This window comes from Lynx canadensis, chromosome B4 (assembly GCF_007474595.2).
Source record: "Lynx canadensis isolate LIC74 chromosome B4, mLynCan4.pri.v2, whole genome shotgun sequence".
Classification (NCBI taxonomy): Eukaryota; Metazoa; Chordata; class Mammalia; order Carnivora; family Felidae; genus Lynx; species Lynx canadensis.
In genome coordinates, this window is record NC_044309.1 from 34,052,683 (window position 1) to 34,076,934 (window position 24,252).

Below are 24,252 nucleotides of genomic sequence, written 5' to 3' on the forward strand. Positions count from 1 at the left end.
AGTTGTCAGCACAGAGCCTGACCCAGGGCTCGAACTCATGAACTGCAAGATCATGACCTGAGCCAAAGTCAGACGCTCAACCAACTGAGCCACCCAGGGGCCCCACTAAGTACCTATTCTGTATAAAATATTCTGATAGATGTTATTGAAGTTAAAATGAAGTAAAGATCTGTTCCCTGTCATTCTGGATCTTATAATCCCATTAGGAAGTCAAGGTCAACACTAATACTGATAAAAGTACAGAATCTACATCATAATTTCTCTATTTGCCCAGACTTTAATTTAATGCCCAAATTCTGTAGCAGCTCACTCTTTCCCAAGGGTCCTTCTGGATTCAATTTTTCATTAAAAGTTTTGTTTGCTTTTTAAAAAACATATATTCTGATATTACAAACCACTCTGAATTGTTTTAGAAATCAGAAGATCAAAAATATTAAAACATTATCTAGCAGAGTGAAATAGCAGTACAAAAGAAATGACCCTTGGAGGCTCACAGAATCTTTGAGTTAAGGGGAACTTAGAAGTCATGAACTCAACTTTTCTTTCAGAGTAGTACCCTCCTGGAAGATCTCTGAGACATGGACCCCAGCATTTTCTTGAGCACAGTTACAGACCATTTCTGTTGAGAGTCAGCAATGTTGGAAAATCTTAGAGAAGAAATTCATCTCACATAAACCATCATCCTTAATGATCCTGCTTCTGCCATTTGAGTGACATAGAACAAGCCACATACCTCTTCCTCATTTGACAGCCCATGAGATATTTGAAGGCAGTTATTGTGTCCTTCAGAAGTCTCAAAGCTAAACATTCCTAGCTGCTGTGGCCTTTCATCCTGTGGAACAGAGCTCAGAACCCTCATTATCCTCTGGCAGATGAATGCCAGTTGACAAGCTCCTTCTCAGAACATTGTGCCCTGTACCACACATAGTGTTACAAATATGAACTGGCCAACACCAGGTTTCCCAGGCCATATACTCCCTGCAACATCAGATCACTCTCTGACTATTAGTATAGCCCCAGAAGTTGCATCATCTGTTTCAGCAGCTATTTCTCACGGCTTTTATATAGTTGACTTAGCTTCACCATATTGTTTCACATGAACTTTAGTCAAAACAAGCCTGTACCATGCAATAGATTTTTCAACCAAAAGTATGATCATTATATCATTTATTGATGCTAAATCTCTACTTACTGGTTTTAGTCTATCATTCCAGGCAGACCATTTTTAATATTTATATTGTTATCTACATATTAGAAATAGATTTCAATCTATTTCTGTTAGCTATCTTTCCTGGCTTTCTATAATCTTTTCAGACTTCAAGATCACTAATAAAATTCAATGTGGTCTTGAACTAGTCATTTCTCCTCTTTAAGCCTCAGTTTTCTCATCTGTAAAATAATAAAGGGGCAGGGAATGATTTCCTGGGTCCCAAGAAATTTCAATATGTCTTGTATAAATTCAAATGGCCAGCTGGTAAAAGGCTGAGAAGGAGGGAAAAAAGAATGGAGTGATCACTTTCACTCTGGGGTAACTTGCTGAAATAAATTGTGAGTATTAATTTAATGTGCCAACTTGACTGGCCTAAGAGTTGCCTTATAGCTGGTAAAACATATCTGGGTATGTCTGGTAGAAGGGATTCGCATTTGAATCAGTAGACTGAGCAAAGATCTACTTCATCAATGTGTATGGGTGTCACCCAATCTGTTGAAGATCTGGATAGAACAAAAAGTCAGAGGAAGGGCAAATTCTCTCTCTGTTCATGAGCTGGGACATCTATCCTCTCTTGCCCTCAGACATGAGAGTTCCTCGGACATCGGTTCTCAGGCCTTCAGACTCCAACTGAATTATACCATGCGCTTTATGTCTATCCAACTTACAGATGGCAGATCATAGGACTGCTTGGCCTCCATAACTCTGTGAGCTAATTCTTATTATACACACACACACACACATTATATTTTTTTCTGAAGAACTCTAATACATAAATTCTGTGTTCAAATGTGTGGATTTCAACTTTGAACCTCAGGCATTCCCTTACAGAAATTAAACTCTGAAAACAACATGGTGGATACCTTCATTCATAGACATTCTACTTTTGCATAATGAAAAAGAAAAGCTGTGAAAGAGAAAAACTGCAACAAAGTTTAGGTATTCATCAATTTAGCTGCAATAAATTCAGTTCCCAAATTCTGTATGTTAACTAAAACTTCCTGATGAAATATCAGTCTTATACTCCTTTTAGTGAAATCAGTGCTAAATATTAGGTTTTTATACTTGGAAATTTATGCTAACATAGCCCAATAAGATAATTTATGAAAGATCTGTTACCATAATGTATCCACTCCCATTAATTTTGCAACATCCTTTAGCCCTGTAGCCAAGAGCAAAAACCTTTCAGTATAATCTGGATTTACAAGGTAAATTTTTAAATAGTCAAAAATAATCCACCTTTCACCCTGCCACACCTAACTTCTTCTATGGGGGAATAAAAAATGCTTAAAAGGCTTGGATGAGGCTCCTGGCTGGTTCAGTTGGTAGAGCATGTAACTTTTAACCTCAGGGTCATGAGTTCAAGCCCTGCATTGGGCATAAAGCTTATTTTAAATGAACAAATGCATGCATGAATGAATGAATGAATGAATGAGTAGCTTGAAGACATTCCAGTCAGTGTTGTACCCACCCTCCCCTACATGTCCTCCGTCTTTTGCCATCTTCTGCCAAGGAAGAATGGAGTCAGCATTAGCCTGGCTTTCCTCACATTTCACTAGGCGGATCATCAGTGACATCAAGCAGCCTTATCTCCCATCCCTTTGAAAGTTCTATTACTCTAGTTGCTTTTCTTCAGAAGTTCTCATCATCCAAGCACAACCCCCTTTGACAACATTATTAAATTTATCTAATCATCCAGTTAGTGTTAAACACTGAACTAAAATGCAAGGATCTGGAGCACCTGGGTGGTTAGTCAGTTGAGTGTAAGACTCTTGATCTTGGCTCAGGTCATGATCTCATGGTTTGTGGGATTGAGCTCCACACAATCTGTGCTGACAGCATGAAGCCTGCTTGGGATTCTCTCCCTCTCTCTTGGCCCCTCTTCCGCTAGTGTGTTCTCTCTCTCTCTCTCCCTCTCTCCCAAAAATAAATAAATAAACTTAAAAAATAAAAAATAAATAAAATGCAGGGATCAGAAGGAAATCAAAGGCAGCTTTTTTTTTTAATTTTTTTTTCAACGTTTATTTATTTTTTGGGGGACAGAGAGAGACAGAGCATGAACGGGGGAGGGGCAGAGAGAGAGGGAGACACAGAATCGGAAACAGGCTCCAGGCTCTGAGCCATCAGCCCAGAGCCTGACGCGGGGCTCGAACTCACGGACCACGAGATCGTGACCTGGCTGAAGTCGGACGCTTAACCGACTGCGCCACCCAGGCGCCCCAAAGGCAGCTTTTCTATAACAGGATGGGACTGAGGCCACCATCAGAGTCAATAGTGAATAAGCTTCAAGTTCCAGCATCACTGACTTACTATAAGACCTTGGAAAGCTTACCACTTCTGTCTTAAATTTTTTCTTCTTAAAGACTAATGTTTTACTATTTCTTGCTTGTAGATCATTTTTTAAAAATATGGAATGCTTCACAAATTTGCATGTTATCCTTGTGCAGGGGCCATGCTATTTATAGAGCATTTAAAAATAATAAATGTCATGTTTTTCTGAATAAAACAAACAGAAAAACTTTGAAAACAGCTAACTTCAATTTCCTAAAGCGTTTATGAGATAAACAATATAAATGCCAAATGCCAGCTGTGGGCACACCAGACACTGGGAAAGGTATCAGTGGATAGGATTATGCATGCCCTGTGCAGCAGCCAGTGATTCAGAAATCCCCACCAGAGAGGAGGATTAGAAGGTCTTAAAAACGCTTATATCTTACATTAGGATCCCCAAATCTAACAAAATATGTACAAGACCTATATGAGGAAAACTACAAAACTCTGATAGTGAAATCAAAGGAGAACTAATAAGTGGAGAGATCTTCCACGTTCATGGATAGAAAGACTCTATTTTCAAGATGTCAATTATTCCCAACTTGATCTACAGACTCAATGTAATCCCGATCAAATTCCTAGTAATTTATTTTGTAGATATTGACACACTGATTTTTTTTCTGTGCTAGTCATTTCTTAATGTTTATTTACTTATTTATTTATTTTTAAATATGAAATTTATTGTCAAATTGGTTTCCATACAACACCCAGTGCTCATCCCAAAAGTGCCCTCCTCAATACCCATACCCACTCTCCCCTCCTTCCCCCCCCCCCCCCATCAACCCTCAGTTTGTTCTGTTTTTAAGAGTCTCTTATGCTTTGGCTCTCTCCATCTCTAACCTCTTTGAGAAACTTAACAGAAGTCCATGGGGGAGGGGAGAAAAAAAAAAAAGAGGTTAGACACACTGATTTTAAAGTTTATTTATTTGGAGAGGCAAAAGACCCAGAATATCCAACACAAGATTGAAGGAAAACAAAGTCAAAAGACTGATGCTACATGATCTCACAACTTATTATAAAGCTACAATAATCAAAACAGTATGGTATTGATGAAAGAAAAGACAAACAGATCAATAGAACTGAAAAGAAAGCACAGACATAGACCTACATAAATACAGTCAAGTGATCTGCAACAAAGGAGCAAAGACAATACAATAAGTTCAGACAGTCTTTTCAAAAAACAGTGCTGGAACAACTGGACATCTGTATGCAAAAAAAAAAAAAAAAAGATTCTAGATGCAGACCTTATACCTTTCACAAAAACTCAACTGAAGGGGCACCTGGGTGGCTCAGTTGGTTAGGCATCCAACTTCGGCTCAGGTCATGATCTCATGGTTTGTGGGTTCGAGCCCCGCATCGGGCTCTGTGCTGACAGCTCAGATCCTGGAGCCTGCTTCTGATTCTGTGTCTCCCTCTCTCTCTGTTTCTCCCCTGCTCTCACTCTGTCTCTCTCTCTCTCAAAAATAAATAAAGATTAAAAGCAAAAAATTAAAAAAAAATCAACTGAAAATAGGCAACAGAGCTAAATGTTAACATACAAGACTATAAAACTCCTAGAAGATAATGTAGGAGAAAACCTAGATTATCTTGAGTATGGTAATGAGTTTTTAGATACAACACCAAAGGTACAGTCCATAAAAGAAATAATTGATACCTTGGAGTTTGTTAAAATTAAAAACTTCTAGTTGCAAAAGTAAGTACCAAGAGAATGAGAAGCCACAGACTGGGATAAAATATTTGCAAAAGACACATCTGATAAAGAATTATTATCCAAAATATACAAAGAACGCTTAACATACAATAGTGAGAAAGCAAACAATCCAGTTAAAAAATGGGCCATAGACCTTAACAGACATCTCCCAAAGAAGGTATACAGATGGCAAATAAGTGTATGAAAAGATGTTTCACATCATCATTGCAGGGAAATGCAAATTAAAACAATAATGAGATACCACTGCACACCTATTAGAATGGCCAAAATTTAGAACATTGACAACATCAAATGCTGACAAGGATGTGGAGCAATTGGAATTCTCATTCATTGTTAACAAGAATGCAAAATGGTACAGCCACTTTAGAAGAGAGCTTGACATTCTCTTACAAAACTAAACATACTCAGCATATGATCCAGCAGTCATGTTCTGTGGTATTTACCCTACATAAAAACCTGTACATTGTTGTTTATAGCAGCTTTATTTACAGTTGGCCAAACTTGGAAGCTACCAAGATTTCCTTCAGTAGGTGAATGGATAAATGAAATGTGGTACATTCACACAATGGAATGTTACTCAGTGCTAAAAAGAAATGAGCTATCAAGTCATGAAAAGACATGAAGAAATCTTAAATACATATTATTAAGTGAAGGAAGCCCATCTGAAAAAGTTATGTAGTGTACGATTTTAACTATACAACATTCTGGAAAAGGCAAAATTACAGAGTCAGTAATAACAGTAAAAAGATCTGTGGTTGCTAGGGGTTGGAGGATAAATAAGCAGAGCACAGAGAATTTTTAAAGCAATGAAAATATATGATACCATAATGATTAATGCATATCATTATATATTTGTCAAAATCCATAAAGGTACAATACCAAAAATGAACTGTAAGATAAATTATGTGGATAATAATGATGTGTCAATGTAGTTACAACAAATGTACCCCTCTGGTGGGGGATTTTGATAATGGGTAGGCTATGCATATCTAAAGACAGAGAGTATATGAGAAATCTATGTACCTTTCCCTCAGTTTTACTGTGAACCTAAAACTACTCTAACAAAGTAGTCTCAGGGCTCCTAGGTGGCTCAGTCCCTTAAATGTCCAACTTTAGCTCAGGTCATGATCTCATGGTTTGTGAGTTCTAGCCCCACATCGGGCTATGTGCTGACAGCGAGGAGCCTGCTTAGGATTCTCTGTCTCCTGCTCTCTCTGCCCCTTCAACCCCCCTCAAAATAAATAAACTTAAAAAAAATTATAAAAAATAAAAAATAAAGTCTTAAGCCTCCTGGCTGGCTCCGTCAGTGGGAGCATGCAACTCTTGGACTGGGGTTGTGAGTTTGAGCCCCATGTTAGGTGTAGAGATAACTTAAAAAAATATATATATATATTTTTTTTTAAAGTAAAGTCTTAATTAAAATAAAAAAGTTAATACCTTTAATCCAATATTTCACTTCTAGGACTCAATTGTAAATGAAATATTCACAAACATGGGCAAGATTTATATAGAAAAAATTTTATTACAGTTCTATGCAGTTAATAAAAATGGGAAATAAATCAAATATTCGGTAAGAAATTGTGATACAGGAGCACCTGGGTGGCTCAGTTGGTTAAGCATCCAACTTTGGCTCAGGTCATGATCTCGCAGTTGGTAGGTTCAAGCCACACTTCAGGCTCTACACTGATGGTGTAGAATCTGCTTGGGATTCTCTCTCTCTCTCTCTCTCCCTCAAAATAAATAAATAATATTTAAAAAATAAATTATGGTACATTCATTTGATGAAATAGTGTGTAGCATTTAAAATAATGTTTTTTTAGTGTTTATTATTTTTGATAGAGAAAGCATGTGCAAGTAGGGTAGGGGCAGAGAGAGAGGGGGACAGAGGATCCAAAGCAGGTTCCACACTGAGAGCAGCCAGTCCGATGTGGGGCTCAAACTCATGAACCATGAGATCATGACCTGAGCCGAAGTCCAACACTCAAGTGATTAAACTACCCAGGCGCCCCTAAAGTAATGTTTTTAAATAACCCTAATGGAGGGTAAAATTTTCACAAAGTTATTTTAAATGAAAATCAGGATACAATTACAATTGTATGATTGTAGACAATTGTGTGTGTGTGTGTGTGTGTGTGTGTGTGCGTGTATTCCTTGTCTTAGTTCATTCAGGATGCTATAACAAACTACTATAGACTGTGTGGCTTGTTAACAACAGAAATTTGTTTCTCACAGTTTCAGAGGTGGGGAAGTGCAAGATCACCATGGATCACTAGATTCCATGTCTGGTGAAGATTCACACACAGCAGTCTTCTCCATGTATCCTTACATGGCAGAAGGGCCAGGGAGTTCTCTGAAGTTTCTTTTATAAGAGTGCTCCTTCCATTCATGAGGACTTCATGACCTAATCACTTCCCAGAGGCTTTACCTCCAAATACCATCAATTGGAGATTAGGTTTCACCATATGAATTTGGGGGGTGATACAAACATTTACGTATGACAGTCTTAGTTTAATGATAAAAAGAAAAAAGACTGGAAGAAAACAGGAATATTAATCAGAATTTTTTTTAATTTTTTAAAATGTTTCTATTTATTTTCCAGAGAGAGCACAAGCAGTTGAGGAGCAGAGAGAGGGAGACATAGAATCTGAAGCAGGCTTCAAATTCTGAGCTGTCAGCGGAGTCCATCACGGAGTTCGAACTCGTGAACCACGAGATCATGACCTGAGCGGAAGATGGATACATAACTGACTGAGCCACCCAGGTGCCCTTAATCATAGTTTTCTTTGGATGGTAGGAGTATGGATGGCTTTTATTCCTTTATGTTTCTACATTTTTCAAGTTTTCTAAAATAAACATTTTATTTCTTTTTAAAAACAGTGGAAATAGATTAAAGCAGTACATGAGAAGTGGGAGAAATTACCAGTGATTCTGAACATCCCAGGAAGTTTTTCCTAAAATCTACTTGGGCTAAACCCAGATGGCCTCCTACCTTCCATTATCATGTCAAACAGAACTGGGCAGCCATTCCAGCTTTGCCACTTCTCTAGCTGAATACCCTTACACAAGCAAGAAACTTACTTTTTGTGCTTTTATGTTCTTAATTTATAAAACAGTGATGTAAAATCTCACAAGTTGACAGGAGGATTAAATGAAATAACCCATGAAAAGTCCAGGAACATTGTCAGAGCTCAGTAAAAATGTATTCCCTCCCTTATTCTAGAACTAGAGCAAAACACCTGCAGATCTATGGGTGGAACGGACACAGATGCAGAGTTGTGTGATGAATGAGGGACTCACGATGACAAGCAGGGACCACCTCTACACTACAACCTCTGAATCTGTCAGTTCCACTCCTCATAATAATGATTATGGAAATAAGGGAAACACTAATTAATGAGGTAGACAATGATGTGATTAAGGGATACCCTTTGGACAAGCAAGAGCCCCTTCTCAAAGTCATCAGGCAAGGGTCAGACCTCTTCTGAGAGTTCTGGCTGGAGTCAATCTGCTTTTGACCACATAGCTGAGAAGGATATCATACTGAAGCCAATGATCCTTGAAGACGAAATAATCTTTAAGGCTTCTTCCTGCTCTGATTATAAAGCTATAATCATAATAAGCAAATCCTGATAGGAATTTATTTAAATCTATCCTGTCCTCCATCTTTTAGTGCTTGGCAGATTGCTTTCAAGTTCCGTGGGCCATGACAATCCAGGGGGAGTCATTTGGAAGTGTGAAAGATGATTCTTTAGACTCCAGCAGCAGGAGCCCTTCTCAGAAAAAGGACCCTTAAGAGGCCTCTTGCAACTGCACACTTCCCCCAGGGAGCCATGCGGGATTCCCTAGGGCAAGGAACATCAAAATAGCACTGGAATTTCCAAGCCTTAAAATGCTAGGGTGTGTGTTGAGATAGGGATCAGGGAGGGATGGAGGGAGGGAGGGAAAGAATCCCAGAAGAGGGAGGGTTTGGTTTTGGTTTTGGTTTGAAGCTGAAGAACAGACATTCTGGATAGTACCATCCAGGAACTCCACTTCTCTTAGCTCTCTTGTGGCTCAACAGATCCCAGGACAGTCTAGCACGTCATCACTCATCTGTTACCTCTTCTCCACTGCCTTCCCCAGCCACCGTCAAGTCGCCTGCTCCTGATCACCATAGCAACCGTGACGAGCCAGCATCCAGCTCTGCTGCACGGACTTCTCCAACCCCAGCTGAGATGCAGCGGTGAGGACAAGGAGCGAGCGGCAGACACCCAGGATCTCATTCCTTCCTCGTTGCCTCGACTGTTAATCCCTGTACCCTGAGAGAGAATTGCAGCGAAGGGACAAGGGGGAGAAGAGGCTGTACCTTGGAGACTCCCGATGCTAACCTCCGGTGGGTGGTTCAGCGGGAAGGTGGAGTGTGCAGCACTTAACGATGTGCGCAGCCATAGCAGCCGCACCTGCATACTGAGGACGGACTGACGGTGGAGAGCCAGCATTTATTACGTATCGAGGAGATGCCCTTTGAAGCTCTAACCGGTGAGTACCATCAAGTCTTCCTTTGGGTGAACAAATCTCCCAAATGACAAGGTTGTATGTCTTGATTGCTGCCTTAAAAAAAAAAAAAAAATCACATCTTTAAATTGCTTATGATTGGGAAGCATTTTCCCTTCTGACATCTTTGGGTTTCTTGGAATTATTATTTCGTCTCCCTTTAAATGCACGACTCTCTTAACCAGTGGGAGTTACACTCCAGTCTCAGTGTCTCCATTACCACACAATACCCCACTGGTGCCAATACCAAGCATCACAAATAAACGCTCCAAAACCTCTCAGAGAAGGAGCCGGGCTCAGTTTCCCAACACTTTCATCCAATATGCTTTGTGTTTCTTTCCTACAATCAAAGAAATAACCCAGACAAACCAGTGGTATGCCAGATGTCAGAGGAATAAATGCCTGCAAGTCCTTGTCGAAACCTCGTCCTTTCTGGTGAGCTCAAGGAAACGAATCCATTACCTCAGCCTGAAGAAACAATTGTTATGCGAGGAGAGAATTCTACTTTGTTCCAGCAGAGGGCGCTAGCGCTTGCCTACACAGCTAAGTACACAGCCACAGCTAAAAAATAGGCACATACACGCATGTACCGGGAGGCTGCGCGGGATGCAGCACACTACTTCTCTTGGAGATTTTTAACAAAAGGATGGTCAAGTTCATTCCTTCCAGGTAGCAAAGGGAAGGGTCGAATGGCTTCTAGGGGACTGCATCTTGTTTCAGAATCGAATGATTACAATTCCATAGCAAAATACTTTGTGTGTATGAAGTCCTTTCCTTGCTAGCCAACCCATCTCGTTCCTCTCCCCCCCCCCCCCCACCTCCCAAGAAAGCTTTCTTATTGGTCTAGCACTGTGATCAACTATTTAGAGTTTTTAATTGTTGTAAAGATTCCTTTCAGGGCGCCCAGGTGGCTCAGTTAAGCTTCCGACTCTTGGTGTCGGCTCAGGTCATGATCTCACGGTTTGTGAGCTTGAGCCCCACATCGGGCTCCATGCTGAAAGTGCAGAGCCTGCTTGGGATTCTCTCTCTCTCTCTCTCTCTCTCTCTCTCTCTCTCTCTCTCTGCCTCTCGCTCTCTCTCTCTCTTTCTTTCTCACAAAAATAAATAAATAAACTTTAAAAAACATAACAAAAAAAGATTCCTTTCACAGGAAAGGCAAAATCTTGCTAAAATGAAAGATAAACAGAAGGCTGAACTGCTGGGTCCCTGCAATACTATTCAGTGGTCCTCAATCCTGAATGCATGTTGAAACACCTGGGGAGCTTAAAAAAATACTGATGCCTGGGTCCCATCTCCTGAGATTCTGACTTAATTGATCTGGGATACAACCTAAACAGTAGGATTTTTTAAAGCTCCCAGGTGAGCCTAATGAATGAAATTTGCAATCCACCATTCCAATGGATTAGGATGACATTTTCCCAGTTGAACTTGATAGTTAAACTAAGCTTCTTAAATAAGGTGCTGCTGTAGGGCAGGGTATACAATTGTTGTGAATGCCTAGAAGCTCAAGTGAAGACAGATGGTAGGGATCCAGATGCTTCAAAGAGGCTCAGGATGAAGGTGATATTTCAGAGGAGGGAGGAAGCATCTCTCCACAATAGGTTTTCTCACTAAATGAAATGTTCTGATTTATACTCCAGTGCAAGGGGAAAAAGAGATGTGTGCCTTTGCAAGTCTATAGGGTGAAAGCCATGGCTCCCTGTAGATTTATAGATTTCACATCTGTTAGTACTAGCCAGAGTCACATGTGTAAATCTTCCACCCACTGCAAGGAGAACGGACATAGAAAGTACAGGAGGGGTTAGGAATGCAATGGTCACTCTAAAGAAGGGAAAAGCAACAACAAAATCACCTAAAAATTATAAAGCATTATCCTTCTCAGGTCAAACTCCTGAATGGTTTGAACTCCTCCAAGCTTAAGGGAAATCCTAAAATCTTAGTTTCCCTGAAAATTCAGGCACCAGGGTAAGCTCTCTACAAGTACTATTGCAGCCTGGCAAGCAAACCTTGTTGTGGGATGTTCTTCCAATGCTCACATTCTAATATTATCTCATGAATATTCATAAGTGCTGTAAAGCAGGTGGGAGGCAGAAACTACACAGCAATACCTAAGGTGCTCAAGGAAATGAGGTAAGGCCTCAAAACTCTGGGAATGAGAAGTTAGAATTTTAAATACACTATTAAGCATCATCTACCAAACTAGAACCAGAAATTCATCCATCACAGCTGCCTTATAGTCTTTAATTTTGGTTAAATAGAGAAATAGTTATGGTCTCCTTGAGGAATAGGTATGAAAGTACTGTATCTTCTGAAACCCTCAGCATGGCTCAGTCATTCACCTAATAAATAGGCAAGAGAATTAAGATGCTGTTTAAAGATCATACAAGCTACCTAATGTGGATCACAAAACATTATGTGCCAGGGTCACTGAGTGAGTGGCTGGGAGGTATTTCCTGATTACAGAATGATCATAGCTCTCCCACACTGCTACACAGGACTACTTGTCTCTGCATTCTCAGGCTCTGACCTAGACAAGCAAGCCCTTTCTTGGTGCCTCTCTCTAAACAACCCAAGATAGTTATAACAGCCTCCATCCTTCCCTTTAGTCATTGTTTTTCCAACCTGTGCACAGCCACACACACACTATTTTGTCTCCTCATGGAGTCCACCTCACCTCCTGAGACAATGCCTTCACTTACCCAGCATGGGCCTTGCACAGGCTTTCCCCAGCATTCACTTGGCAAAGCTGGGCCATAGGCATGCTTCACCTGGACTGCTCTTAGCTCTCAGATGAACTGGAGCTGCTTTCGACTAATTCCACATGAAAGATGGCTCATGGTGGCTTCTGCTACCCCAAACCCAAAGACCCTGTACCAACAGGCCACCTCAGAGCTGACCCACCTCACAGGGCAGGCTAGGCCAACCCTGTGAAGGCTGCCAGTCCACTAGATGGCTACACTGGGAAGAGCAAAACCATGCCCCTCTCTACTGTGACCACCAAAATCTAGTCTATGAAAAGGAGCAATTTGCTTCAACATGCCCCTGGAAGAAAATGTCCAACTGACCCGGTTTAATCCATGTATATCCATTCATCTGCAGGTGTCACCCAAGCGTAAAGTGCAAATACCTAACAGGAATGTGATGCATTAATAAAATCCTATTTTATACTTTTTCAGACTCATCAGTGGGTCATGAAATCAGTTTGGTGGGTCATGGCCAGCATTTGAAAAAGAAAACACAATAGAATAGAATAGAAAATATCAGAGTGCGTCCCCTGCAGTGAGTGGAAGCTTTGTTTCCCAAAACATGTGTTTCAGTTTTATCTCTGTGTATATCTGTTTGTGTGTACTTAGTCATGATGTAAAATGTATTTCTTATTGTGGGTCACATCCAAGAAAGTTTTAAAGTCTTTGCCTCACTGCAAACACTGGCCAAAACTAAAGTTGAATCAAATTAAATATTAAAAAGTCAAATTCTAGAACAGCTAGCAAAAAAAAAAAAAAATAGAATTCAATCTATTTTATATCTATGGATTATTTTGAATCAATAATCATGGATTATTTGAATCAATCCATGGGGGAGAGAACTGTTCATTCAAATTTAAATTTAAAATTTGACAGAAAATGAATAGAGTGGGGGAAATATTTGCATTTTATATTATAGATTAAAAGTTAATGTCTTTAGGGGTGCCTGAGTGGCTCAATCAGTTGAGCATCCAACTCTGAATTTTGGCTCAGGTCTTGATTCCAGGGTCATGGGATCGAGCCCTACATCAGGCTCGGTGCTGAGCATGGAGCCTACTTAAGATTCTCTCTCTCTCTCTCTCTCTCTCTCTCTCTCTCTCTCTCTCTCTCTCCCCTCTGCTCACACATGCAGAGAGAGAGAGAGAGAGAGAGAGAGAGAGAGAGAGAGAGAGAGAGGTGGGGTGTTGAAAAGGGAGAAGCAGAAAAAGTTAAGCATTGACTTAGGCTTTTTGAAGTCTCATTTCTAAAAAGCTCTTTATCCCAGGTGTGGTGGTACAAGAAACTGAGTGACAATTACAACTTCTGTTCTTCCTGTTGCTCTCTTACATTGAACCAAACCTTTAATGAAGTAGTTTGAATACTACCGAAAACATTCTTCAGAATTAAAAAAAAACACACACTATACACTATGATTCCATTTTCATGACATTCTGGAAAAGACAAAACTATAGAGAAAAAAATAAAGATTAACAATTTCCAGGAGCTGGAGGTGTGAGGGAGAAGTTGATTACAAAGGGGAACAAGGAAAGTTCAGGGATAAAAGAACTATTTTATAACAGCATGTACTTGTTAAAAGCCAGAACTCTCCACTAAAAACAGTAAATTTTATAATATGTAAATTATACCTCCATAAACCTGACTGGGGGGAAAAAAACCTCCATGGATAAATTCAGCGTCCATAAAAAGAAATTCACTCACATGAGGAAACAAATGAGCAAACACACAAATATGTGTTTGTTTTGACAACAATCAAAAGTGCAAATTATAACAACACTGTGATACTGTTTTCCTTTTTGCTAACAATTAACAAATTTAAAAAATAACATAATGCTATTTAGAGTGCAATAGGTAAAATTTGGGGGGAATACAACATGCCAGTGTATAGGAAAAGTCCTAGAAGTACTATATTCTAGAATTTTTCCCAACAAAGTTATTTAATAAAGATTTTTGAAATTCCAAATGCATGAAAGATATATTCTACTGTGTTAGCTTTAATAGGAAAAAAATAGAAAAAGCTGAAAAGTCTAACATTAGAGGAATAGTGGGAAAATGTGTGGTACATCAACACAATGGAATACTTTGCATTCATAACAAAAGCTTAAATCCAGAGACATGTACAAAGAAACATGGAAAAGATTTATGATTAAATGGACAACGAAACATAAAATAACAAGCATACCACGTTTGTGCCATTAAGTAATGTGTGTGCACCTGGAAGACACAATATTCACATGCAAGTTGCTGTGCTAAAATAATGTATTATAGATGATTTTTAAGTTTTAAAAATTCACTTGCTGTTGTATATTGCCATTTCAATAACAAAGAACCCTCAAAACCTTCACGATCGAAAGAAATGAATGTGAAGAAGAAAAGAAATCCCAGATATTATCATATCACAGTTTTGTTTTCTTGGCCCTAGAAACCAGAAGAATCATGAGAGTCATGATTATGTTGAATAAGTTCAAGCTGTATGGATTTTCTTTCATTCTTGTTATGAGCTAATGTCTATTTGGGTAAATTCCTTGCTTATGGCAGGCAGTTTATAAATACTTGTTAACTGACTGACTAAATAGGTCTTTTAGTTGTGTTTTTCACAATCCTAGAAAAACCTGAATTTATCTCTGCAGAAGCATCAGAAATCTCAGTACAAATAACACTTTGCCCTTATCTGTATATTTTTAAAGGAATTTAATTTTTAAAATATTTTTTTTCACTTTTTGAATGTTTATTTTTGAGAGAGACAGAGACAGAATGTGAGTGGGTTAGGGGCAGAGAGAGAGGGAGACAGAATCGGAAGCAGGCTCCAGGCTCCAAGCTGTCAGCACAGAGCCCAGCGCAGGGCTTGAACTCACAAGCTGTGAGATCATGACCTGAGCTAAAGTTGGATGCTCAATCGACTGAGCCACCCACGTGCCCCTGGGGACTTTAATTTTTACAGCATACGGAACACATCTTTGGGGCTTTTTTCCCCTATTAAGAGAATTATAAGGTCATTGAAAGTATGTCACAATTCTGAAGAGAAAGACAAGGTATAGAATGGACAGGGATCTGGGGAAATTTTCTTAGAAATGTGCCTAATGTAGATGTTTAATTTTTTAAATTTTTATTTATTTTTGAGAGAGAAACAAAGACAGAGTGTGAGTTGGGGCAGGGCAGAGAGAGGGAGACACAGAATCTGAAGCAGGCTCCAGGCTCTGAACTGTCAGCACAGAACCTGATGTGGGGCTTGAGCCCATGAACTGCAAGATCATGACCTGAGCCAAGTCAGATGCTTAACCCACTGAGTCACCCAGGCATCCCTAATGCAAGTGTTTAAATGATGGAGCTGTTTTAATTGAATTGGGAAGGGAAGTGGGGAAAGGAGGAAAGAGATGGGGGCAGAAAAAAAACAGCAACTTAAAAAACCTTCTCTTTCTTTTTAAAACAAAGTTTTTTTTAATGTTTATTTATTTTTGAGAGAGACAGAGACAGAGTGTGAGTGAGGAAGGGGCAGAGAGAGAGGGAGACACAAAATCTGAAGCAGGCTCCAGGCTGTCAGCACAGAGCCTGACATGGGGTTCGAACTCACGAGACGTGAGATCATGACCTGAGCTGATGTCAAGAGTTGGAGGCTTAACTGACTGAACCACCCAGGCGCCACAAAACCTGCTCTTTCTCTTCCAGGCTCTGGTATTTTCAGACCAAATGGCTTAGTGTAGAATTTCTGTGTCCCCTCTTAGCCTTTGGTTTGCTGTGTAACCTGAAGACAGATATTTAGTGTCTCTGTGCCTCATTTTTATCATTCCTAAGAGGAATGAAAATTTTTTCTCTCTGCCTTCTCCAAAAGCATATTGGGTGGAAGATTTAGATTGTATGCCTATGTATGTATCCCCTCTGATCCTTTTCTTAAGGGCATATGTATTTTCTGATAGGCCTTCCACAGAGAGGACCTCAGGACACAGATGGAGGATAAAGATATGAGAGGAAACCCCCATAAACAAAACTCTGTGTGTGTGTGTGTGTGTGTGTGTGTGTGTGTGTGAGAGAGAGAGAGAGAGAGAGAGAGAGAGAGAGAGAGAGAGAGAGAAATAGAGAGAGAGTAGGAGGGAGAGATTGTACTTGCGTCAACTCAGAAGCAGTAATCTCTGAACTAAACAAGACCTCAATTAGTTTATTGAATTAACTCTGCAGAGATAATAAATTTCATATTTAGGGAAAAGATATTAATGTGTATTAAGCACATACTCCAGGCCACTGCTTTCATGTACATATTTCCATCAACCCTCAACAACTCTGTGAAATGAGCATTATTTTTCCCATTTTTTAACTTGGAATTACTGCAGTTCAGAGACATTGATGTAACCAGGGTTCTATGCGGAGAGTGGAGAAGTGGGGTGTTGAGTTAATTTTGCCCTCATGACAAAATCTGCATTCTTCTCATGCCTCTATGTCAGATGGACTTGGCTTAAAATTCTGATTGTGGTTGCCAGTCATTAGCTGTGTGACCTTGGGCAATTTTTTTTAACATCTCTGAAGTTCAATTATCTTATCTTAAAATAGGGATAATAATGACACAAAATGAGGTTCTTAAGAAGGTTAGCTTATACCTTTGGGTTTTTTGTTGTTGTTGTTGTTGTTGTTGCAAACAACAAAGATAGACTTTAGGTCTAACTTTGGGGAGGGTGGAAGAAACTTATTGGAAGAATATGGATTAGCTAACATAATTGAATGAAAATTATATTACTAGGTCTTGCAAAGGATGAGGACTAGGGCAGCTAATGGGATCTAGAGAGTAGAAAGATAACCAGTTTCCTTCTTCAGGATATTCACAATGGAATATATCAGCTCAGGTTATTTTCCATTCTTGTGTCTCTCTGCTTAACACTGAATTATAGGAAGAGAAGTCAGCGTGGCCTTGGCTGGGCCATGTGCTGTCTACCTCAGAGGTGGAGAACAAGGCATCTTAGTTGTCATGCCCACAGGCCTGCATGCAGTGTGGAAAGACAATTCCCACAGACAATGTAGGTGCTATTACCCAGCAAGAGGGCCTGGATGCTGAGCAGGCAAAAGCTGGTGATATCCACCACGGAATTAATGCATCAAGCATCCTAGGACCTGGAACAAAGGAACAGCTCTGTGAATGCTTGCTGTTGTTGTTTTCACATCACTTTTCATAAGACAGCCGCTCCAGACTAGTAAATTGTGGTGTAACAGTACATATTGAAATTATATCTCAGTGTTTTCTGTATGTGTGCCAAGTTATGATACACGTAGAAGATGGTATTTGACCAGTACCCTGGGGTGAACTGACAAGGTACTCCCACAGGAGGAGGCTTGATGGGAGGCTCTGGCCATTCCTGGTCCTACCAGGCAGCCCTGAGAGCTGAGGACATCACTATGTGGCACCCATTAGTGACACACCAGTAGCAAAGCTTAAGCTTATACAATAGAACTTTCAGATCACCTGCCATTACATAGTCTCGACTCGGCTTGTACCCCCTTTCTTCCTCCCAAATTAAACAAGGCTTCCCAGCAAGCAGGCAGGAGATGGAGTCAATAGTGGTGACCCTCAGCTATCTTCTGTCCCACTCATTCCTGAGGCTTTCACTGTCAGAAATTCAAGATTGGCAGAAAATGAAAGTAACTTCTCTTTTAGATGAGGTTAGGGACCTCTGGCCCAAATGGCCTAAACTATCTTAGAAATTTTATTTCACTGCCTCTGGTATTATTAAAGCCAATGATTTTTCCATGACATACTCTCCGGAGGCAGCTCTGAAACATGGTGCAGCTCTGGTTGATGCATACAGGCTGGGGTTCCAAGCAGGATGAAACTCTGGCAATACTAAAGACCTGTGATCATGGAGAGGTAAGAGGACTCAAAATACCATTAAATGTGGAAAAGATGTGGATGCTCTTCTTGTTCCTTTTCTCTTCTTTTTGGGGGAGAGTGGGGTTGATGTTTTTAAATTGTTTTTATTTTTTCTCATTACAAAAGTACGTTCCATAGTCCATTCTTTCCCAAAATGAAAGTGCACAAATAAGCAAAAAGAAGATAAACTCAAACTCCACCCATCCCTCTCTCCACTTAGATGTTCACATGTTAATATTTATCCTTTCAAATTATGTTTCTTTTTAAACTTCAATCTGCTTCCCCTGTGGGGCACTGAGGTGCTTCCAAAAAACTCTGATAAGGTTGGGCGGGGGGAGGGGGGAATCGCTGATTCTTCTCTGCATGTAGGAACTGGAACAAGGGGAAAAGGGGTCTCACTTCTTGGAATGCCTTTTTCTATACCTCTCTGTTGAGGGACCACTCAAATAACCCTGCCATAAAACTTCCCTGATCTCTTAAATGGAAGCCTTCTTAGTATCACAAGATAGTACTTTCCACCTGGCAAAGTCCATTTTCTATCTGTGTCTCACTTTCCCTGCCCTATTGTTAGCTCCTTGAGGTCAAGACCCTATGTCTACTTGATCTTGGAATGCCATCAGTACCTACAAGTGCCTTGCTCATAACATGATGAATTAATGAAAAAGAATCGGAAGCTTAAATCAAACAGAACTTCAATGACCTCAAGCGGGAGTAAGGAGGATTTGGGATCCTGTATATTCCCTCAGTAGGCACTGGACAAAGGAAGATTTGACATCTTTTCCTTCTCTGTAAAAGGCTGATCCACACGCTCTAGGAAGAGAGAGAGAGAGAGAGAGAGAGAGAGAGAGAGAGAGAGAGAAAGGAGGAAAGGAACAGAAAGGAGGAAGGAAGGAAGGAAGGAAGGAAAGGAAGGAAGGAAGGAAGGAAGGAAGGAAGGAAGGAAGGAAGGAAGGAAGGAAGGAAGGAAAGAAAGAAAGAAAGAAAGAAAGAAAGAAAGAAAGAAAGAAAAGCGGTGCATAGGTGGCGCAGTCAGTTAAGCATCTGACTCTTGGTTTCAGCTCACGTCATAATCTCATGCTGGTTGTGGAGCCTGCCTAAGATTCTTTCTCTCTCCCTCTGCCCCTCTCCCTGCTCACATGCTCTCTCTCTCAAAAATAAAATCAAATAAGGTAAAAATAAAGGGCTGATCCATTTGGATGTGTTCTCTTAAATCTAAAAAATACCAGTTTGTATACCAGCAGTTTCAAGTTTGTTGGTTCCATTCTGAGGCTTTCTCAGGGCATCTTCTATCATTATTCCACTTCCTAAATGTGCAGTATCATATGCTCTCTCCCCTATTCTCTCTTTTCTCAATTCCTTTTATTTTTTTCTCTTTCACAATTGAAAACAGAGTTGTGTAAAATAAGTCCTATTCAAATATAACCCAAGTGGACTGAACTTGACCTATGCCTTATGGAATATTGAAGCTGATGTTTTTATTTTTAAGAGCACTGTGAGCAGCAAAGGAAGGTAGAATTGGAAAGACAGCTTCTGTCCCTCCTCACTGCAAAAGGAACCAATCACAAGGGTATGCATATAATTATGCACACACACACACACGTAAAACACAGCAAGATTTGCTGTGCTTCCTAGAGACTTTCAAGAACTTGGTCTGAGTTGGATTAGGGAAAAGCCTTCTTCAAAGTTACATTATGATTCTAGGAAACTCTATTGTGATGATAGAGTGTGTAGTTCTAGATATTATTTTGTAGCAACTCTGGTGACTAGAGATTTCTTCTATAGACTGTCTTGGTTTTTGCTTGCTCATACTTAGAATTTCTGATTACAGAACATACATACCAATGACGTGGGACAAACACTTCTTAATTTTTTGACATTGTATTGTGGGAAATTAATGCAAAAGTAGATTTGCAAACTTTTCAAGTTGCATTTAAACATCGTTTTTCCTGGGATGGTGAAACTTGCAAATCAAGAATTAGTTAGATTTAATTAGTTTTAAAAAATCTATTTTTGTAACCTACTATGAAATGTTAGCCTAGGGATAAACCCCAGAACCCAGGATGTCTTCCAGATCTGGGACATCCCAGTCCATGGTCCCCTTGGCTTTTCTCCAAAAGACTGTTGTTTCAACCCAGTCTTTGGTGTAGAAGAGGAGAGAAGCAAGGACATCAAGCTTTTCACATCCTCATGTCTTCATAGGGCCATATGACAATGCATGTAGCCCAGGAATCAAAATTGTATCAAATCATCTTCTTCCTCTCTCTTCACTCTCTTATCCTATAGATAGAGAAGATAGGCCTCTGAGCCTGTCCAAGGAATCCTGGGAGACTTTAGGCTACATGTAGCTTGGGATATCCCTGGAGCTGCCTTAAAGCTAAACACCTCTGGGGGTCATGATGAACTGAACTAGTGGCAGTAATGGGTGTGATATTTGTAGTACTTGGGCTGAGTTCCTATTGAACTACAGAATCCATCCACAGCCAGTGTTTCAGTAAGCATTTTTTTCTTTGCCATGAGAGAAAGCTGACCTGATCTAAGTTAAAAAATAGGGCATAATTACTGTTTCATATAACTGGCCCCATGAGACTTGATTCAGGGCTCACAGATGAGACCAGGTCCAGCTCTACCTCTCTCCATTTCTCAACTCCACTCCTTCTGGTTTGTTCCTCTTGCAGGCCAGGTCTACCTCATGGCCCCAGATGGCTGCTAGCAGCTCCCAGAGCTATCTGTATCCCACTTCAACTCCAGAGAAGGGTTGTGATCAATACCAGCAAACTACACTGAGAATGGGGGAGGGGTAAATTCTTCAATGGGATATTAGGCTTGTTGATGGCTGGAGAAAAGGAGATCATGTAAAGGTCAACCACAAAACAAAGATAAAGCCAAGGGACAAGAAAGCTAAGCAAGAGCTGAGAGTAACATTGAGTGGATTAGTCAGCCGCTCAATATAGAGGATGGACTGCCAGATTGGCCCATCTTGGACTTGTCCCCATCACAGAATTGGGCATTGTTGAAGAAACTCAAATTGATTGTATTTTATTGTTATTTTTAAATGTTTATTTTTGAGAGAGAGGAGTGGGGAGGGGCAGAGACAGAGGGAAACACAGAATCTGAAGTAGGCTCCAGACTCCAAGCTGTCAGCCCAGAACCCAATGCAGGGCTCAAACCCACAAACCATGAGATCATGACCTGAGCCTAAGTTGGACATTTACCCAACTAAGCCACCCAGGTGCCCCTCAAACTGATTTTAATATTAGCCAGTAGTAAGTATAACTTGGGTCACTGGTATCCGTTTTAGTTGAAAAAGTTTCTATGCATGGATTTGTTACCCATTTCAAAGTTATAATGTATAGGTTTATGTGTTGTTTTGAGCCATCTGTTCCACTACCTTTTTTATTGGTTCAGGTGAAATGATACTGAGTTTGTCTGAGCATTGATCATTTGGCAGATTCTACTCTGATTTTTCTATAGTTTTTCAGGGATTTGGGAGAAGAATGATTGAATGAGGAAAAGGGAAACACTCATTTTGTGGTTTAATTCCAGGGCACTTGAAAGGAAAAATGCATATTTATTACCTTGGCAGGTAAAAATACACACTATAATAATTTACACAACGAGATGTTTTTCATCTGTCAAATTGACAAGGATTACAAAAGAAGACAAATGCCCAGGATTGATGAGGGTTCAGAGAAATAGCCCCAACATACCTTGCTGGTGAGAAAGTAACTGGTGTAAACTTCCTGAGAGACAATTTGGCGATATAAATGAAACATTTAAAAATGTGCATGTCTCAGCAAAGGAAACAATCAACAAAACTAAAAGGCAACCAACGGAATGGGAAAAGATATTTGCAAATGACATATCTGACAAAGGGCTAGTATCCAAAATCTATAAAAAGCTCACCAAACTCCACACCCAAAAAACAAATAATCCAGTGAAGAAATGGGCAGAAAACATGAATAGACCCTTCTCTAAAGAAGACATCCGGATGGCCAACAGGCACATGAAAAGATGCTCAACGTCGCTCCTCATCAGTGAAATACAAATCAAAACCACATTCAGATATCACCTCACGCCAGTCAGAGTGGCCAAAATGAACAAATCAGGAGACTATAGATGCTGGAGAGGATGTGGAGAAACGGGAACCCTCTTGCACTGTTGGTGGGAATGCAAACTGGTGCAGCCACTCTGGAAAACAGTGTGGAGGTTCCTCAAAAAATTAAAAATAGACCTACCCTATGACCCAGCAGTAGCACTGCTAGGAATTTACCCAAGGGATACAGGAGTACTGATGCACAGGGTCACTTGTACCCCGATATTTATAGAAGCACTCTCAACAATAGCCAAATTGTGGAAAGAGCCTAAATGTCCATCAACTGACGAATGGATAAAGAAATTGTGGTTTATATACACAATGGAGTACTACGTGGCAATGAGAAAGAATGAAATCTGGCCCTTTGTAGCAACACGGATGGAACTGGAAAGTGTGATGCTAAGTGAAATAAGCCATACAGAGAAAGACAGATACCATATGTTTTCACTCTTATGTGGATCCTGAGAAACTTAACAGAAACCCATGGGGGAGAGGAAGGAAAAAAAAAGAGGTTAGAGTGGGAGAGAGCCAAAGCATAAGAGACTCTTCAAAACTGAGAACAAACTGAGGGTTGATGGGGGGTGGGAGGGAGGGGAGGGGAGGTGATGGGCATTGAAGAGGGCATCTTTTGGGATGAGCACTGGGTGTTGTATGGAAACCAATTTGACAATAACTGTCATATATTAAAAAAAAACAAAATAAAATAAACTTTAAAAGATAAAAAAATAAAAATAAAAAAGTGCATGTTTTTGACCAAGGAATTCTATTTCTAGAAATACTAGGAAATAATCATAAACATATATAAACATTTACATATATGAATAATCCTTGAAGTTACATATAATAATGAAAAATTGGAAATAATCAATGACTGGAAGTAAAATCTTGGTTAAATAACTTAAAGTATAGCCACTTAAAGTGCAGCCATTTAAAATCATGAATTAGAATTATTGGCATGGGAAAATTCCTAGTCTATTGTTAAGGAGAAAGTAGACTGCAGAACAGTTTGGTCAAATTTTATTTAAAAGATACATACAGGGGCACCTGGGTGGCTCAGTTTGTTAAGTGACCAACTCTTAATTTCAGCTCATGGCTGTGTGATCAAGCCCTACATTCAGCTCTTTGCTAAGTGTGGACCCTTCTTGGGAATCTCTCCCTCTCCCTCTCTCGCTGCCCCTCTCCCCCACTTGCTTTCTCTCTCTCTCTCTCTCCCTCTCCCAAAATAAATAAATAAACTAAAAAAAAAGATACATACAAAAAAAGAAGACACATACACAAAGAAAACATAGGAAAATACATTACAATAGTAACAGTGAAATGCTGTTAAGGGTAATGAGTAATTTTAAATTTTGTGTACTTTTCTGTATTAAAATTTTTTTAAACAATGAACATGTATTACTTTTGAAATCAGAAAAAAATACTTTCTTAAAGTAAGACAGAATAGACAATTCTTCTAATGCCCAAATTATGGATTGATATTATTCCCCCTACTGTTTTATACATGTCTAGTTATTTCTGGGTACCCTACATTTCTCCACCTTCCTCCCCAATATATATGCCCATCTCTCCCACCCCTGCCCTCGCCCAGAATTCAGCCCAGTGGTCCTCATCCTATTCTAGAGGATGGGCCTTCCAACATGAGCTTGCAATTAGACTGGGGATGGAATCCAATCCATTCCTCACCAAGTGGATCTGCTGTTTATCAACTTCTCCACTTAATAAACTTCATGTATGATCCATCAGGATAGCCCCAAACAATCTGATGGTCCTTTGCTCATAGTA

At 39.9% G+C, this 24,252-nt stretch overlaps 1 non-coding gene across 1 annotated transcript; it reads right to left on the minus strand.

Moving 5' to 3' along the window:
• Positions 1 to 3,612: 3,612 nt before the first annotated feature.
• On the minus strand, positions 3,613 to 3,717 carry LOC115519584. Its single transcript, XR_003970581.1, has one exon. It is a non-coding gene; the product is annotated as a U6 spliceosomal RNA (small nuclear RNA).
• Between the last annotated feature and the right edge of the window lie 20,535 nt (positions 3,718 to 24,252).